Source organism: Oryza glaberrima, chromosome 2, assembly GCF_000147395.1.
Source record: "Oryza glaberrima chromosome 2, OglaRS2, whole genome shotgun sequence".
NCBI lineage: Eukaryota > Viridiplantae > Streptophyta > Magnoliopsida > Poales > Poaceae > Oryza > Oryza glaberrima.
The window spans coordinates 9459677-9469611 of record NC_068327.1 but is presented as its reverse complement, the minus strand read 5'-3'; positions in this window follow the sequence as shown (position 1 = coordinate 9469611).

Below are 9935 nucleotides of genomic sequence, written 5' to 3'. Positions count from 1 at the left end.
CTCTAGAGGTGTTTGCATCAAAGTTGGTACGTACCGTAGAAAATTTGGATCTAAACAAATCTCCTTCTTATCATTACATTGAGAAGAATTTTGTGACATATTCTTCTCGTCGTGGAGGGGGTGCAAGTAAGACTGAGTTGGTACGAGAAGACTTGGAGGGGGAAGAAAATAAGAAGAGACCTTTGCTTGGAAATGATTTAGGGGAGGTAGGCCCATCAAAGAGACATTGCGGTAGTGATGATGTGGATGCAGCGAGGGAGATGAAAAGGGAGTTAGTACAAGAGGGGCTTGATCTAAGTGAACATTTGTCGGAGAGTGTGCATTGGTCGTTGTACGGAGGCAACCCTGAATACACGACGGAAGTAGCAAGCCACTATGTGAATCCAGATGATTACTTTTATGTCGAATTGAGTGGTGGTCACGATTCTGTCTCAGTAGAAGTCAATAGAGAGGAGGTTGACGAGGAGGCAAGTGTTGAGCAATATGATGTTGAATTTGCTAAAGACTCTGATGATGACCGTCCATTCCCTCCACTAAGTAACAATGACAAGTTAGCATTAGAGGAATGTCGTGCGTTTGAGAAGGTGTTTGGGAGGAAGCCGGACATTCCTGAGTTTAGGGACCTAACACATGCCCATGGTGCAATACTAGATGGCGGCATCAACCTAGATCAGTTGCCAGAACCATTCCAGGTGGATGGTCTCAGAAAGGGTTTAGAGTTCCCATCCATGGTCGCATTGAAGCTATGGCTTCAGGAGTACGCCATCGTGCACCATCGTCCATACCGTGTTGTCAATTCTGCCGCAAACAGGAGGTACACTGTTAAATGTGAAAACCCACGGTGCAAATGGAAGGTCCATGCAACTAAGAGGTCTAGTGGCACGTGGAGGATATCACGGGTTGGTAAGGACCATAGTTGTGCTACTGCCGAAGGTTCAGGGAGCCACCGGCAGCTGACATCTAAGTTCATAGCAAATAGGTTATGCAATGCCATAAAACTGCAACCTACACTCTCTGCTTCTGCGTTAGCTTTGTATATATTTGAGGTTTTCTAGTATAGGGTGAAGTATGGCAAGGCTTGGAGGGCACGAGAGGAGGCTATGAAGCTCATTTACGGTGAATGGGGTGAAGCGTACGTCCGTTTGCCCACTTTGCTGCAAGCCATTAAGCAGACAAATCCCAGTATGGTCTACCACATCGATACTCATCCTGATCGGGTTGTCAACGTTGATGGAGTGACCAAGAAAATTTTTATGCGTGCATTCTGGTGCTTTGGTCCTTCCATAGAGGCTTTTAAGCATTGCAGGCCAGTACTAGCTATAGATGCAACCTTCCTAACTGGGAAATACGGTGGTGCCTTGATGACTGCATTATCAGCTGATGCGGAGGACCAACTTGTACCTTTAGCTTTTGCCTTGGTGGAGAAAGAGAATTCACGAGACTGGTGCTGGTTTATCGATCTTGTCCGACGGGTTGTGGTTGGGCCGCATAGGGAGGTTTGTATTATCTCAGATCGACATGCTGGTATAATGAATGCCATGAGGACTCCTGTTCCAGGATTGCCACCGGTTCACCATCGATGGTGCATGAGGCACTTCAGTGCTAATTTCCACAAGGCCGGTGCGGACAAGCATCAAACAAAAGAGCTCCTAAGGATATGTCAGATTGACGAGAAGTGGATATTTGAGAGGGATGTTGAGGCACTAAGGCAGCGTATTCCCGAAGGTCCTCGTAAATGGCTTGAAGATGAGTTGTTGGATAAGATAAGTGGTCTCGTGCATACGATAGAAATGGCCGCCGGTGGGGTTACATGACAACCAACATGGCCGAACAGTTCAATAGCGTGCTAGTTGGTGTTCGTAAGCTTCCAGTGACGGCCATAGTATCATTTACGTTTATGAAGTGCAATGATTACTTTGTGAACAGACCTGATGAAGCAGTGAAGCGAGTCCAGTTAGGGGAGCGTTGGTCCACCAAGGTTGATAGTAAAATGAAGGTGCAAAAAAGTAAGGCGAACAAACACACTTCAAGGTGTTTCGATAAGCAGAAAAAGACATACGAGGTCACAGAGAGGGGTGGTATAACGCGAGGCGGTGTTAGATTCGGCGCAAGAGCCTTCAAAGTTGAAGGTGAGGGGAACTCATGTTCTTGCCAAAGGCCATTGCTGTACCATATGCCTTGCTCACATCTTATCCACGTTTATCTGATTCATGCAATTGATGAGGAATCTCCCAACCGAATGCCGTATCATTTCTCTTCAAGAGCCGTTGTGAACACATGGGCAAGTCGCTTTGAGCCATACCTCGACCCCACACAGTGGCCACCGTATGATGGTGAAGAATTTGTTGCTGACCCAAATTTGAAGATTAAAACAAGAGGGAAGAGGAGATCGAAGCGATTTAAGAACGAAATGGACTCGGGTCTTGGTGGTTCTGGAAGGAAACCACCTTCATGTGTTCAACTTGATGGTGCGCCGGTGCAAAATAGATGCTCGTTGTGTCACCAGGAGGGTCACAAGAAACCTAAGTGTCCTAAGCGTCCAAAAAAGAAGAAGTCCAAAAAAAATATAAGTGTTACGGAGGTAAATATTTTGTTTTCCTACTTAAGTCAATGCATGTTTTATTCTTGTCTATTTAATGTCTATTTATTTATTTTGGATTATCGCATTCATTTTCTTTTCTTTTAATGTATGTCATATTGGTAACTAACGGTGAATTTATTACTTTGTCATGTAGGATGGCCGAGGAGGGACAACCGCCGACTTACCCAGCCTTGGAGGCGTACTACGAGGCCCGTCATCGCGGGGCTGCGATCGAGGCGGGGAGGGTATGAATCGACATTAATTCACTTGTACACAAGTATCGGTAGCGTGTGTTTGACATTATATTAACTAATTGATTTACAATTGCTATTGCAGGTACTTCAACCACTCCGAGTTAGAGCTCATGCCCCCCCAGTGTTCGACGATAGGTACATCCCGTACCTAAGGGCGGCCGGGTTGCTCGGGGTGGCCTTGGTCGTGAGCAGAGGAATGCCAGTGTTCAACGCTCCTGCGTTGACAGCACTTGTGGACAGATGGAGGCCTGAGACACACAGCTTCCACCTCCCCAGTGGTGAGATGACCATCACTCTACAGGATGTGGCTATGATCTTGGCCCTCCCATTACGGGGGCATGCCGTGACAGGCAGGACAGAGAATCCTGGATGGCGTGCACAAGTGGAGCAGCTGTTTGGCATTCCACTGAACATTGAGCAGGGGCAAGGGGGCAAGAAGAAGCAAAATGGAATACCCCTGTCTTGGCTGAGTCAGAACTTCTCACAGCTTTACGACGACGCTGAGCCATGGCGTGTTGAGTGCTACGCCCGTGCATACATCTTGCACTTGTTGGGAGGGGTTCTATTTCCTGATGCTGGGGGTGACATTGCTTCGGCGATATGGATTCCTTTGGTCGCCAACCTTGGTGATCTGGGCCGTTTCAGTTGGGGCTCAGCAGTGTTGGCGTGGACATATAGACAGCTCTGTGAGGCCTGTTGTCGCCAGGCACCATCATCCAACATGAGTGGTTGTGTGCTATTGATTCAGCTGTGGATGTGGTTAAGACTACCGGTTGGAAGGCCTAAGTGGAGGCAAAGCTCCACTACTTGGCTCTACAATGAGCCAGACATGGAGAAGACAGTGGCCTACCTTTTTGAGAGGACAGCCACTGCACATGCTCACCGGGATGTGGCATACAAGCATTATGTCAATGAGATGGACTGCTTACAGCCTCAACATGTAAGTACTTCCAATATCACTTCTAGTTAGACATTTACTTCTTTAATTGAGATACTAACCAACGACATCTCTTCAACTTTTGCAGATTGAGTGGTTACCATACCACACAAATGAGGCTTCAAGCCTGACCCTGAACTCGATGTGCAATCGAGACTCTGACTACTTCATGTACCAGTGCCCATTGATTTGTTTCTGGGCAGTTGAGTACCACCTTCCGCACCGTGTCATGCGACAATTCGGGAAGAAGCAAGACTGGCCGGTTGAGGACATCTCAACTGGAGTTGAATTACACAAGTAAATATTTCTTATCTTTGTTTTGCTTTCATTGTCAATGTTCAATTTTGTACCATTTAACCTTTGTCGATGCTCACTCTTGTTTCATCACCTTCCACTTGTCTAGGTATGACAGGGTGAGAACAAAGAAAGTGAAAGACTGGGGGCTTGAGCATAACAGATACATTGATGAATGGAGGACAGCCGGAAGGAACGACAGGTACATCGATGACAGGGTGAGAACAAAGAAAGTGAAAGACTGGGGGCTTGAGCATAACAGATACATTGATGAATGGAGGACAGCCGGAAGGAACGACAGGTACATCGAGAATATACACCAAAATCATTTTTTCTCAGAGTACCTTCGTTGGCTACATAGGACATATAGACTGTTCCTCCGCCCTACTTGGACGGAAGCCGACATAGAGGATGACCGCGATTCCGATGAGGGGCGGAATCCCTATGATGTCCGGACTAGAGTTGGATATCAAATGGAGCACGCCCCACTTAGAGACAGAGTCGTAAGTTTTCTTGCATTTGTTAAAGTTATTTCCATTTACACCCTAGACCCTAACATATACATTCTCACGCTTTCAGTCGAGAGAGCTCCTCAGGAGTGTGAATGAAATGGGGCATGCCCTCCAAGCTCCGAGGGGTGGTGAGGACACAGAGAACACACTCCGCAATGTTTTAGAGGTAAAATTTATTTAGCACTTTGCATTACTTGAGTTATGCCTAACAAACTTCTTTTTTTTAAAATGCAGAAAGTTCGTCAAAGGTGCCGGAAACTTGCAGCAAGATTAGGTTGCAGGTCGGTTGGATTGGACGACGTGTACCAACCGCGGAGACTACCACCACCACTACCTCAATCCGCGCGTCCAAGTACCGCTCGACACTCCATCAGGATAGAAGAGCGTGAAGAAGTTGGTGGCTCGTCATCGTCACGCATTCCGCAAGGGAGGGGAAAGGGGAAGGCGCCGGCTCCACCTAGCAACGACGATGACGACGACGACGACGAGGATGAGGACTACGTCGCACCAGACGCTGAGGAGATAGACATGTCGCAGCTTCCCGACGCGCCTCAGGGGACGCAACCCACGCAATACAACTTGCGATCCACTCGGGCAGCGAAAAAGAGGTAAAATGAGCTTACCATTCTCAAATGTTATTTGATTTCCCTCATTTTGTTTTTAAAATGTTTTAAACACTGGATTTTCAAATGTAGGTACACTCCGGGCTCGCAAGCTATTCGGCGCCAACGGAAGAAGTGATTTGTATGAAGTTAATCTATTTGTTGGTAGTATGACATATGTGGTGCACTATGTGATATAAAATGTGATGGACTATGTGAGGACTATGTGATGGAGTTTTGACATTGTTTCATGTGTGGAATATGTGATGGACTTTTGGCATTGTTTGATGTGTCGAATATGTGATGGACTTTTGGCATTGTGATTTGTGCAATTGGAACTTGTTTTAGTCTGTATGATACTGTGAATTGTGATTTGAATTGCGAACTGTGAATTAGTACATTTGTGCGATAAGGCAGAGGGCCGCGCCAATCATCCTGGCGCCGCGGTCGGGGAGGGCGGCGCCAGCCGTAGCCCGGAGGCAGAAGGGTTTCGGTGGGGGGACGAGGGCGGCGCCAGACACCCTGGCGCCGTAGTCCAAGAGGGCGGCGCCAGCCCGGGCCCGGAGGCAGAAGGGTGTCGGGCGGGGAGGAGGGTGGCGCCAGCCACCCTGGCGCCGCGGTCTGGGGCTGGGCGCCAGCCTTTGCCCGGAGACAGAACAGACTTGGCAAAAAAAATTTTGGGGGGGGGGGGGGAGAAAGTTGGTGGGGCCCGCAGAGGAGGGGCGCGCCAGCCATGCTGGCGCCGTGGTATGAGGTGCCGCGCCAGTTTGGCTGGCGCCCCCGTTCTGCCCAGTCAGCACCTCCGGACAGCCCTAGTGCCACGGTGGCACGGGCTCGGCGCCAGTGTGGCTGGCGCCGCCATGTTGGGGTACGGCGCCAGCCGCTCTGGCGCCCCAAAAAGGACCATTTTTGGTTTAAGTTTTCCCAGAGATCTATTTGTAAAATAAGTTTTCAAAAAGGACCAAAATGTAAAAAATTCAGGCTGCCAAACATGAAGATCAGCTCCTTACAACAGCCAAAACGTTGCTGTTTGCAAAATATCAACAAGATGCTACAGTGGTTCAGTTCTGATATAGTGGGCTCATAGAATTGACCATTAATCATAGTTAGTTTATTTTATCAGTCAAGTCATCAACTATTATTTGACGAGGTGTAAAAAAAGATGAATGTTTATCAACTATATTATTTATGAACAATCATTTTTTTCTTATACACTGGTAATTGTTTTCTTTTAAAAAATAGTACGCATATAGTATTAGTTAGTATTACTAAACAATTTCATATGATCAATTATGTCCAATTCTTTCTTCAAAACGAATGTGCACTTACGAAATTTTCTTATATATATAGAATTCAAATCCTAAAACATCCTTCATTTATCCTTGCTTCAAAGGAGACATTAATTATCTGTGTAACCTGCACATGTCTTACAACGGTCGAAAGTGGGAACACGGAGGTTTACAGCTGGTAGATAAAATAAATAAAAAAATCTGAATTATCCCCTTTTAGTGGTATGAATTATCTCCCAAACCACAAAACCAGATATCCTTCATCCTCACCAAGACTCGCTCTGTAGAGGTTTTGACATGACAGTACCGTCAGCATAAAAAAATTAAAATGCGATAAGGCCACATACCAGTTCTCATTTGTGGATTTAAACAAATTGGGTGGTAAACAATCTATCACTACACCATAAATCCAGTTGTCATGTCGACCAGAATTTTCTTCCCAATTGTCAATGACCAAATCCGTTCACTCCCACCATTGAAAAAAAAGTTGATTTCTAGAGTTTAAAATTTATTTCAAAATAAATTAGATTCATACCATTTTGCCTAATTTGATTCATAAATCGATAAGTTTTTTTTTTCTCTATACTTCTTAACTATCCATCCACTAATAATACTTTTCAATTAATAAGAGGTATTTTTATTTTTTTAATTATACTAAAGTTTTCTCGTTTTCTTGGAGAAATATATTTATTTTGGGAGAGTGAGAGAGAGTAGGCTTTAAAGTCAGCCTCATTTTCACATCGATGTGGTGCATGGAGAAGCTTCCTGTGTGTAGAGAGTAGTGTGTATCGCTTGCTCATCCCCTTCGTCATCACGCTGAATGATTAGCGGCATTTGGGAGAAAAAGAACACAGGCAATGACCTTTCCGGCTTGCCGATGACACTTTCTTGATCGTTTTACAAATGACGCGGATCTTATCTACTTTCCAGCGAGTTTAGTCCTGGTAACTAGTCCATGCTATAGTGTCTATCTCATAGTTATCTAAACAAGATTGGAACAAATCAAATTGCGCGGTGCTTTCCGTGCATGTCGATCAAGAATTTAAACCCTGTTAGGTAGAGTTACGTATCCATGACTTCACTATCACATCGACAATCATGTACCAATGCATATCGATGTAGTCGTTTATCAAAACGATATACTTTCTTCATCTTTATAGTAATATTTCATCTTAGCACATAGACCAAAGATAAGTAATTCTACTTATTATTATCCATTGCATTTTAGAAAATACCTTTGTATTCCAATGCATTTTAGAAAATTGAGTAATAAAGATTGGAAAGCTATTGAGCAAAGAATTGAGAAAAAAATTAAGTAGTTGGAAAGGTAAGCATATGTCTATTGGGGGTAGACTGGTTTTGATTAACTCTGTTCTTTCAAGCTTAACTATGTTTATGTTATCATTTTTTGAGATTCCGAAAGGTGTTCTTTAAAAGATTGATTATTATAGATCACATTTCTTTTGGCAAGGGGATGATCATAAAAAGAAGTACAGGCTTACTAGATGGGATATCGTTTGTCAGCTTAAAGATCAGGGTGGTTTGGGGATTCATAATTTGGAAATACAAAAAAAGTGTCTTTTAAGTGGTTGTTTAAGTTGATAAATGAGGAAGGTGTATGGCAAACTTTATTAAAGAGAAAGTATCTCTATAATCAGTCTATAACCCAAGTTGATAGAAAATAGGGTGATTCCCATTTTTGGTTAGGCCTCTTGAAAGTTAAAAGCATTTTTTTAAATATGGGTTCTTGGATTATAAATAATGGGGAACAAATAAGGTTTTGGGAAGATAAATGGCTAGAAAACGTAGCTCTAAAAGAAAAATATCCATCTTTATTTTCTATAGTTCGAAGGAAAATTTCTTCAATTGCTAATGTCATGAGATCTGTTCCATTTAATGTTTCTTTTAGAAGAGCTTTAGTTGGTCAGAATCTTGTTTATTGGCATGAGTTGTGCACTTCTATTATACATATTTAGTTGAATCAAGCTCCTGACAAATTTAGATGGATTATCATCAAAATGGTTTGTTTTCAGTAATGTCGATGTATCTAGCCTTAATTAATAATGGTTATATTGATAGAAATAAGTTTATTTGGAAGCTTAAGATGCCGCTTAAGATTAAGATCTTTATGTGGTGCTTACTTAAAGGGGTTGTGTTAAGCAAAGACAATTTAGCAAAACGAAATTAGAATGGCAGTTTAAGATGTTGTTTCTGCATAAAAAATGAAACTATTCAACATCTTTTTATGGATTGTCATTTTACAAAATTTGTTTGGAGAACGGTACAATTTTCTTTTTGTTTATACCTCCCTTCTTCCATACCTCATATGTTTGATGGTTGGCTTTGAGGGTTGACAAGCAAAAAGAGAAAACTAATTCTTGTAGGAGCTTCTGCTATATGTTGGGCTCTGTGGTTGAGTAGGAATGATATGGTTTTTGACAAATCACCATCTACTTCATATATGCAGGTAATTTTTAGGGTAACATATTGGCTCCGATTTTGGGCACAGCTGCAAAAGTGTGATGAAGATGGAGAGCTCTTGAAGGTTGCATGCCGTAAGCTTGAGACGACGATTATGCAACTTTTTGCCAACCATAGATGGAGGTTCACAAATAGACTTAAATAATTGTGTGTTCCTTATCTCGGTCTAGTCACTTTTATAATGTTTGAGTGTGTTTAATTCTATTTGAACTACACTCTTTGTTCAAGTGTTAGATTGTAATAATTGGCTGTAGCTCTGTTGAGCAAAGGCTGGGATGTTACCTATTCCATTATCTAAAAAATCCATTTAAACATGCTACTAGTCATTTCTCGTAAACAAGCGATTCATTAATATTTACATTTCTCGATGCTCATGTTGCCAATTTTGTGTGGAAGAATGAAAAATCACGCATTAAATCCGAGAAAGTTATTGAGAGGATAGTTTATTGGATTGAAATATGCCTATCAAAAATAAATTTTTCAGATTTGGGAGTATCTATTATATACTTAAAGTCCATTAAAATTCCTACAAACACTCTCAAGGCGCCATATAGAACTCCTACAAACGCTCCTAAGCTGCCATATGGAAATCTAATAAATTAGATTTATTTTCCTTTAAATATGGTGGACCCATTATTTTCTACCATAAAAAATAAAAAAATTGAAAAATTGAAAGGCCCACGTTCCTCTCCTTTCCGACCTGCACGTGTAGTATGCACGCCATGCCACCATACACACGTACGTGGATGTATTGGGGCCCCTCCTTCCTTTCTGTTTCTTTCTCTCTTATTTTGATGACCCTTATGTTCCTATCTCTCCAATTTTGGTGATGTGGTAGATTGAAAACATATTATATGACTATACAATCTAAAATCATATAACTATTTTTATGCACTGCACGTACGTTTCTTGCATAATTCAAGACCCAAATTAACTATATTTAACACGTAAAAGAAATATATTACTTTGGACTAGCTATTGGACA